The 10,511-nt window shown below is 37.6% G+C and overlaps 1 protein-coding gene across 1 annotated transcript in view; it reads left to right on the top strand.

Annotated features, from left to right (window-relative positions):
• Positions 1–277: 277 nt before the first annotated feature.
• Positions 278–10,511, top strand: part of CACHD1 (cache domain containing 1) — a 228,958-nt gene continuing 218,724 nt past the window's right edge. The window contains exon 1 of the mRNA XM_006862460.1: positions 278–334. The gene's annotated coding sequence lies outside the window, so the exon portion shown is untranslated. The remainder of the gene's footprint in view (positions 335–10,511) is intronic.

Here is a 10,511-nt window from a genome sequence, read left to right as displayed (position 1 = left end):
AAATCTATAATTAAATGTATTTTTGAAAATGAAAAATATAGGGTAACATCTGGTTTATTTCACTGCAGAAGTGCCTGGGTATTGCTTATGTAAGTATGATTGACTGGCTGATACTGTGTAAAATTAGCGTATTTTAATTGTTTTTTGTTTTTGTTTTTTCCTACTTGATTCTATTTTGGTGGTAAATAAATTACTCACCCATACTCCCATAAGGAAGATGGCTGTCTTATTTCGAAACTCTTAATATTTGTTCATTTTCTTTTTGTTGCAGCGGATATTCAATTCCTTTGTGTACACTGAGAAAATCTCAAATGGAGAAAGTGAAGTACAACAGGTAAGAGACTATTGAATCCTTACTGTTCTCTGCCTTCATTTTGCTTCTGGAGGTGGCTTCATTCCTCCTTCCATGTGATCTCCACTTATGGTTTCCTTTTATTCTCACTTAGACACTGCCGTCTTATAAAAGCATCCTTGCAGATGCACCTGAAGCATGTTGGTGGCAACCTCACACTTCAGGTTCTCAAAAGCAGTCAAAACCATGGCTTTCGGTTATTCACTGAATACTTTGGAAGCATTTGTTGTTGTTAAGCATCATCAATTTGGTTGCTGATTCATATCAAACCTCTATTTTGATTTCTAAGGTTTCTAAGGAGCGGCTGGTGGGTTTGAACCACCGACCTTGCTGTTAACAGCCCAGTGCTTATCCTGTAGTGCCACACCAGGACTTTGTTACTTGTATTCAATTCCATTTTATTGTTTTGAAGATCCCCAAGTGATTCAGATTTTAAGGTTTTATTTTATCTGATGCATAAGAAAGTGCTCAGGCTTTGGAATCAGACAAACCCCAGGTCACTCAGTGACCCAAAATAAATGATTTAGGCTTTTGAGCATCAATCTTAAATAAGGGAAACATAATATCTGCCTCATAGGGTTGTGAGAATGAAATGAAATTATGTAAAATTAAATGAGCATGAAATGAAACCATCTATGTGGAAGGTTCGGACAGAGAAGTAGCCCAGTGGATGCTGTGGCTTTTGTCTCTTTCTTTTTGATTTTTTTTTTTTTGTGTGTGGTATTCTCTCTTTCTCACTTGCCTCCCATCTTCTTCCTGTACTCTGTGGTGCGGAAAAGTTTTGAAGCCAGATTCTGTTTACTTCAAATAGCTGGCTTCAAATGGATTGCCTCTAAATTAAAACATAGTGTTGGTGAACTTGGTCATAAATAATTGATCTGCTTGAAAAGAACGTTAGTAAAGAGGATTCTGGGTTTTTAATTTCAGCTAATCCACCAACTTCATTACAGCGTGTGATCGTCACTGGTAATTTGAAGCTCGGTTTGAAACTTAAGTTAAAAAACATGCCCAAGCTACAATCCACACAGAGTGTTGTAAAGTGCTTGCACAGAATAAAAAGATAACTGTGGCAGAATGCACAATGATTTAAACTTTGGGGGGGTGCTGCTTAATTTTATTCATGGACAGCAGCGTGACTTGATCTGAGCTTCAGAACTGTTATACAAGAAGAAAAAGGTTTGTGAGCGATATTGGAATGAAAGTATTTGTAGGATAGTTATTTATTTATGCTTACCTATGATTTTAATTTTGAAATTCAGCATTTCCTATTTGTAAAGTGTGGCCTTTTTTGTTTGTTTCTGCAGGTTAAATGCAAGGACTTGCTAGTTATGATCTGTTAATTTATAAAACACACACACACACACACACACACAAAAAAAACCAATTACCAAAATCATAGTGAATATAATGTGATTTTGCTGAATCAAGTTTTATATACAAAATTCATGTCTGCCATGGATTGAATTGTGGTACCCCAAAATATGTGTCAGCTTGTTTGGGCCCTGCTGCTCAGTGGTTTGACAGTTATGTGATGATGTGATCATCCTCCATGGTAAAACCTGGTGTGTTCAGACTATAGGTTGCAAGGGGATTAGGGTGGGATACAACACCCTCAGGTCACAGTCCTGATCCTATGTAAGGGAAATTTGCCTCGGGTGCATTGGCACCACTTTTTAACTTATAAGAGATAAACGAGAGAGGTGAGCAGTGAAGGGAGGGGGAGGGATAAAGAAGAATTCAGTAGCCCCAGTAAAGAATTGCTAAAGAAATAGCCCCAGTAAAAGAGTATATCTTTTGGACCCAGTATCCTTGTGCTGAGAACGGCTTAGACCCAGGGGAAGATTGATGCCAAGACACATGGAAATCTTCAAGGGATACGTGGCCCCCAGATGCTGAAAGGAGATGAGAACCTTCCCCACGAGTAGACAGAAAGAGAAATCCTTTCCTTAGAGCCGACATTCTGAATTCGGCTGTGGGTTAATGCACTGGACTGCAAAGTCACTTTGAACTGTAAAGTCGGTAGTTCAAGCTCACCAGTCACTGTTCAGAAACCCTATGCAGAAACTGACTCGATGGTACTTAACACCAAACTGAGAAGATAAATTTGTTTGTTAAGCCATCCACTCAGATATTTTTGTTATAGTATCATTAAACAACTAAAAACACTGTCTTATTTTTATTCTGGCAAACTGAAAAGTGCTTTTCAGGCCCATGAAATTTAAAACAGATTTTATGATAGAAGACATACTTGAGGAAACTTTTTGGGAGACCTTAGGCCTTTGGATAACATTTTAAAGAATCTGACCCATAGCAGTTTTGCTGCTTTTCCTGAAGTATCAGATACAGCCTCTTCTTTGTGCTGTTTTCAAACATATAAGTTGTTTTGTTTTCTTGAACTGATCTCCTTGCCTTAGTTATCTAGCTAAGAACAAGTTTAGAAACCTTCAATAATACTTCTAGGAAAAATAATAGCAGCTATTGAACATTTATGGAAAACTAGTGCTAGGTTATTTTAAATGTCACCATGATTTTTCAAAATAACCTTGAAGGAAAGATACTCTCTTTATCACAAATGAGGAAACTGAAATTCCAAGATGTAAAATACATTGCCTAAAATTCCATCGACTATTAAGGGGTCATTTCAAAACGAGTTAGGCACAAAGTTATAGTCTCTGTATATTTAAAGAGTTTATTTTGAAAAATGCATGCGGAACTTTGTTTGTATCTGGACAGTTCAAGTGAAACAAAGTTACCACATAGCCTGTTCTAAATCTACTACTCTCTCTTATTGTCAAGAAATCCCCTCTTAGATTCTCTTGATATAAACAAAAACCCCACACCCATTGCCATCAAATAGGTTATGACTTGCAGTAACCTTACTGGATTGAGTAGAACTGCCTCATAGGGTTCCTAAGGCTGTGAAATCTTTATGGAAACAGACTGGCATATCCTCCCCACTTGGAGACTCTGGTGGGTTTGAACCACCCACTTTTGGTTAGCAGCTGAGTGCCTAACAGTGGCGCCACTTGTTAAGTGTTTCTTCATTGGACCTGGTTATGCCTTCTAAGAGAATTCTTAACAAATAGATCTCATGCCTTTTTTTCCATCTAGTATTTGATGATAATTATCATGTCTTATATTATTTAGGCTGAATTTCAGTGTATGCTGGTCCTAAATAATTTATTCTACAACATGATTTCCATATCCTTTTAGTATGTAAATGGAACTCCTGGTGTGGGCGCTGCACTTGGACTGGACTTGGAACCACAAGGTCAACGGTTCAAATCCACCAGCTGCTCCTTGGAAGCCCTATACAGTGTTGCTATGAGTCAAAAGTGACTTGACAGCACTTGACAATAACACCAAATAATTATTTCTTCTCCAACATGAGTTCTAGACCCTTTTAGTATACAACAACAGCAACTTGTATTTGCATATTTGCTAAGTAATTTGATATTACTTCATCTGAACAATAGACTTGTGGGCTGAACTGGACAAGGGTTAACCCCATTTTATAGTGAGCAAAGAGTGACTTTTGGTATCTCCTTCAACTAGATTAATAACTAGATTAGATTAAGAATTTTGGTACCTCACCCTAGATGAAATAAATCTAAAGAGGAAATGCTTGCCTCTTTTCCCCATTCTGTAAAATGCCCCACATTAGAGTCATTCATACTTCATCTCCATCTTCAGAACTTGATAATATAACTGGCATTGTTGTTATTAATGGAGTCCTGGTGTGGCGCTGTGGGTTAATGCGCTGGACTGCAAAGTTGGTTTGAACCAAAGGTCAGCGGTTCAGGCTCACCAGCTGCTCCTGGAAAACCCTATACAGGGTTGCTATGGGTTGGAAACGACTTGATGACACTTAACAGCAACAATTGTTATCAATGAACTTCAGAAATTTCAAATATTCCTGCTAGAAAGTAATAAAGTTTTTGTTTTTTTAAAGTAGATCAAATATGTGAATAGTATATTTAACATAATGTATAGATTAAAGAAATATACTGATGAATATCCATACCTATCACCCAGTTTAAGAAGCAAAACTATCCCAGTATTTAGAAGGTCCTTGTGTGATCCACCCAATCCCAGAGGTAACCCTATCCTGATTTTTAGTTAACTACTATATTGTTGTTTTTGCAATTTTTTTTCCCTGTAAGTTTGCATGTGTAAATATCCTTAAAGAATAAACTGTTTTGTTTTGTTGTTTTAATTCTCACATATATTCAAAGCATACTGTTTATGTTAATATATCTTGCTAGTTTCAGTATTCTTTAGAATCATCTATGTTAATTTATATGTATTTAAGTGTCATTTATTTTCAATTTCCATGATATTCCATTATAGTCTATTTATCTTTTCTAGTGTTGATGACATTTGGATTATTTTCCAGTGTTGATATTGTGTACAGTACCTGTTCTATAATGAACATTTTTGTTTGTACCTCCTTGTACATAGTTTAAGTGTGTAGTTATTTCAATCCCAGTAATTTTAGTATCCCTGCTCTCTGCCTAGTAAATTCTATGAACACATTTTATTTGTGTGTGTAAATGGATGTGTACATGTGAATGTGTAATATCCATACATACAAATGCTTTAGGTAGGAGGAGGGAATGCTTAGCTGAGCTTGAGAACCCTTTCTCATGAATAGAATTGTTGGTTTAACAAGACTGTATGGTGCCAAACTGCTTCCGCAGTGTTGGGCTTTAATTTGTTTTACTCTGATTGCTGATGAGATTGAAATGAGTTTTTACCTGTTTATTTATTGTACATGACATAACTGAAGATAAACTTCAAGCACCAAGTTTCAGTATTAAAGGATAAACACTGGACAGGAAGGTCAGTTTGAACCATAGGTCGGCACTTCATATTCACCAGCCACTCCTCAGAAACCTTATACAGGGTTGCTATGAGTTGGAACCGACTCGACGGCACTTAACAACAACAACGTGGGCAAAATACTGTAACTCAAGGCTTGATTTTTTTCCTTCAGTTCTATTGGTTAAATAATGGGAGCATGGTGGCACTGTCGAATTACTGGAGTACGACCACAATGTCAGAGTCCTGGTGTGGTGCTGTGGGTTAAGGTGCTGGATTGCAAAGTCGGTTTGAACTGCAAGGTCAGCGGTTTAAACTCACCATTCGCTCCTTTGAAACCCTATACAGGGTTGTTATGGGTCAGAACTAACTCGATGACACTTAACAACAACAGCAACCACAAGGTTGATGGTGTGAGCTCAGCAGCCACTCTACAGAAGTAAGATGAAACTTTCTGCCCCGGTAAAGATTCACAGCCTTGGAAACCACATATAAAGTTGCCATGAGTCGGAACTGACTAAATATCACTTAACATCAACGACAGGCATCACTGAGCTGAAATGGACTGGGATTGGTCCTTTTTGCTGGGAATGAGAAAGTCATATTTTGACTTGTGGACTTGTATTAATTTTCTTCAGCTTCAACCTGAACATGCATATGAGTAATTGATAATCGGTTTTAGTCAACCCCTTGTTTCAACTAATGATAATGTATTTCTCACAGAAACCCTGGTAGCATAGTAATTATGTGTTAAGCTGCTAACCACAAAGTAAGCACTTTGGATCTACCAACTGCTCCACTGATCAAAGATGAGGCTTTTTGCTCCTATAAAGATTTAATCCTTGGGAACCCCTCTATAGGATCGCTATGAATCAGAACTAACTTGATGGTACACCACCACCACTGAGCTTCTCCATCATCTCTTACACAGATGTAGTCAGTTTGATTCCTGTGTATTCCATCTGTATTGCTCCTGAGTGCCCTTGAGTCAGTTCTGACTCATAGCGACTCTGTCTAGGGTTTCCAAGGAGCGGCTTGTAGGTTTGAATCATCCACCTTGTGGTTCAAATTGATTTTTTATATGAAATGTGTAAACTTTTTACCAAACATCATCAATTTTACATTCAACAAATCATATACTTTGCTTCATTACAATGATTGCAGTCTCCTCCATGTACCATCAGTTAACAGTATTTATTTCTATTCACTTTACAACTCGTGCATCCCCCACTGCCTTCATCTTTCTTCTGCCAACCTCCCTCTTGTATATTGCCTGCCCTGGCACACATGTTAGCATGTTTCTACACTCTAATCCATGAACAATTTGCCCTCACCCCAGCCCCCTGCCTAATAACCATCATAGATTGTTTCTTTTATCAAGAATACCCTTTAACTTTACAGCAGTGGTCAAACACAATAGTTGTCCTTTTGTGGTTGACTAATTTCTACGAGCATAATGCCCTCCAAGTTTATCCATGCTGTGAGGTGTTTTGCAGATTCATCAATATTCAACATTGCGTAGTATTCCATTTGGTATATTGTGTGTATGTACAAAAGCTTATTTAACCATTCTTCTGTTTATAGACATTTAGACTGTATGATGTGCACAAACACAGCTAATCAAAGGATCCTGTTTTCTTATTCATTCTGCTACTGTCTCTTATGATCAGTTTACATTCAGTGTAATTATCAATAGGTGTGAATTGATTGCTGTCATTTTCCTATGTGGTTTTTTTTTTTTTGTGTGTGTGTGTGTAGTGATGTTGGTTTCTTTATTTCACGTAATTTTCTGTGCTAAATTCATTTTGTTTGTGGACTTTATTTTCATTTCTGTGTGCTAATGTTTACTAAATCTTTCTGATTTTGCTCTTTTTCATTTCATTTTGATGTGAATTTTCTTCAAGGTTACCCTGTAATTTGAAGGTACCCACATAGCATTCTTTTTCCATCAACTTTTTTTCCTCAGAAATGCTTTCTGGCTCTGTATCTTGGTCATTCGTTTGATCCAGTCTCTCTTGCTTCTTTGTGTGAGCTCAAATTGTTTCCAAAACATGTGGTGTTGTCATATTTACATTTAATTGAGGATTGTATGTTGATATGTTCTTGGGCTCTCAGCAACTGTCCCTTGTATGTGTCATTAAAGAATGGAAACACCTCAGTTTAGAGTGGGTTTGGCTGGTGTTGGCTGCTATCTGTCGTTGGTCAGGTGGTATGTTGTTATGTGCCATGGAGTCAGTTCTGACTCATAGCGACCCTGCAGAGGGTGTCTGAGGCTGTATATCTTTACAGGAACAAAATGCCTCGTCTTTCTCCCATGGAACAGCTGGTAGTTTTGAACTGCTGACCTTGTGGCTCACAGCCCAATTCGTAACCACTACGCTACCAGAGCTGGTATTGGCTCTGACCCAGTGGATGGAGCTGCAAACAGTAGGTTGTGTCTGGGCTGTATGGGCATGGTTGTTGTCTCCTGTCTGGTGGGTTTGAATTGCCGACCTTGTGGTTAGCAGGCTGCCTTAAATCTTTATTCTTAATAAATATATCCTGCCAGTGTGTGGCTTACCTTTTCATTGTTTTATATATCTTTTAAAGAATTGAGGTTTTGATTTTAATGGAGTAAAATTTTAAATCAATCTTTCTTTTTGGTTTCTGCTGTCTTGTTTTTTGTTAAATTATTCTCTTAAAATATCTATGTGCCTCTTGTTGTTAGTTATTAAGTGTCTTTGAATTGGTTCCAACGCATATCAAGTAGTGGCTGATGAGTTTGAACTGCCAACCTTGGGTTAGCAGTGCAATGCTTACCATACGGTGCCACACGAGAACACCACACATGACTGTTGTTGTTATTAAGGGCCATCCAATGGGTTCTGACTTATATCGACCCTGTTTAGGTGTTCAGAGAAATGGCTGGTGAGTTTGAGCCACTAACTTTGCTGTTCAAACTGACCTTGCAGTCCAGTGCTTATCCTCTAACACCACATCTGTCTAGTGGCTACTATACTGGGCTCTCTTGCAGCTTTATTCTTACATATATGTTCACCCAGTCTGGGGTTTGTTTTTTCGTTCTCTATATGTTATCTTCTAAAGAACTGATTTTTCCATTTTAAAGGAGTCAGTTTTTGAAATCAACCTTTTTCTTTTTGCTTCCTGCTTTCTTGTTTCTGTTTTAAAAAAATATATTTTCTACCTCAAAAAACTAAAAGATGTTTTCCATTGTGTTTTAAAACTTGCCTTTTTTATTTAAGATGTCAGTCCACCTGGGGTTGATTTGGGTATTGGGTGTGAAGTAGGTATCCAATTTCATTTTTTTTCCCGGTATGTATTTCCAAGTGTCCTAGAAAATCTATTGAGCAATCTTTCTTTTCTTTATTTGTTTGGAATGTGTTGTCTCTCACTACTCAGTTTTCCTTCATGTATGAAGTTTTGTTTCTATTTGTTTGTCAATCATCACTTTGGTACCACTTTAGATTCTAGTTTTTTAATAACTTTTAATATCTGATAGGCCAAACCACTGTAGGCGCCTTCCCCCTTCTGCCCTTGCAGTATTTTTCCTGAGAGCTTCTTCTGCAGCCTCCTTGTTCTTACATCTGAACAAAGAATCAGTTTGCCCAATTCTAAAACAGCATTGTGCTTCTAAATGGGATTAAAGTTTGGCACTTTAAATGGCATCATACCAAATTTATAGATCAATTTGGAAAGAACATCTTTATGATAATGAGTCTTCTACTTGGTATGGTGCTGTGGGATAAAGCACTGGACTGCAAGATCGGCTTGAACCACAAGGTCAGTGGTTCAAACTCACCAGCCATTCCTTGGAAACCCTATACAGGGTTGCTCTGAGTCGGAACCGACTCGATGGCACTTCACAGCAACAACACTGATATGATGTATCTCTTTATTGAATTGATCTGTGTTGTGAAGTGGCATCAAGTCTATTTTGACTCGACAATGTTGTTCCATAGACCAGAACCACCGCATAGGGTTTTCTAGCCCGGAATCTTCATGCGAGCACATGGCCGCCAGGTCTTTCTCCCGAGGATGCCAAAGATGTATGGTGTAGATTGCCAATCTTTCCTCTGGTAGCCAAGTGCTTAACCATTGCACTACCAGGGCTCCTACTGCTATTCTTAACCCATTTGTAATTTGCGTTATAAAAGATTTGCATGTCTGTGCAAGTGGGATGATTTCTTACAACTTCATTTTTCTTTTCTATTGTGAATATTGTTGTTGTTAAGTGTTATGAGTCTCTTCTGACTCATAACAACCCTGGATAGGCTTTCCGAGGAGTGGTTTGAACCACCAATCTTGTGGTTAGAAGTCCAATGTTTATCCTACAGCACCACACCGGGACTCTATTGTAAATGGTAGTGTTCAAAATATTATTTTTCAAGCTTGAAATTTAAGGTTTATGAAATATATTTATTTTATTTCCAGTTACCTTTCTAAATTGTCATATAAATTCTAATGATTTTACCTAGCTTCTTTCATATTTTCTATGTAGATAATTGTATTTTTAAGCAAATAAAGATGTTCTTGATTCATTCTCTGTCTAATATTTGTATCTTTTTGTACCCTCCATGGCTTGTTACTCTTTTTAAGACTTTCAGAGCAGGATTTAAGGAGAATGGTGATAGTGACCTCCATGACATTCTTTACTTGGAGGTGTATTCTAATTGTGATAATAATTTCTTCTTTGATTTATTCATTGTCAGAAGTTTGCTTGTTTTCATTTCCAGATGTCTCATCTCTAGGGTCTTTCTAGCTACCTGGCTTTCTCTTCCAAGTTCCCTCAATATACTGGGTGTATTGCTCTTTGTGTTAAAGTTTTATATATGGTGTTCGCTGTTAGGTTCCCCATCTTTGGTCACGTTCTAGCCAATCTCCCATTGCTGGTACCTTCTGCTATCATCAAAGTAGAATCTTAGGGTTTCCAGATTGTGCCCAGATTTTCAAAGTGGAAGCATGGTTTCTAATTGGCTTACCTCTCAATCTTTTATCTTTTACTTGGTTTAGAGATTCAGTGCCCCTAGCCCTAGTAGTACTTTTTTTTTTTTTTTCTTTCATTCATGCCACTAGCCTCTTAATAATTCATCACTTATAGAATTTGTGATCAAAGTACCACTTACAGAATTTGATAAGTATTCAAAATAGACTGTCTTAAATACTTGTAGATTTTGCTCATGATTTTTAGATGCAACTATTGTTGTTATTGTTAGGTGCCATCGAGTCCATACTGACTCATAGCCACCCTATGCACAACAGAAGAAAACACCGCCTGATCCTGTATCATAGTCATTGTTACATTTGAGCCCACGGCTGCTGCCGCTGTGCCTATCCATCC

This window comes from Chrysochloris asiatica, unplaced genomic scaffold, assembly GCF_000296735.1.
Source record: "Chrysochloris asiatica unplaced genomic scaffold, ChrAsi1.0 scaffold00048, whole genome shotgun sequence".
NCBI classification, from domain to species: domain Eukaryota; kingdom Metazoa; phylum Chordata; class Mammalia; order Afrosoricida; family Chrysochloridae; genus Chrysochloris; species Chrysochloris asiatica.
This window is presented reverse-complemented; position numbering and strand designations above follow the sequence as displayed.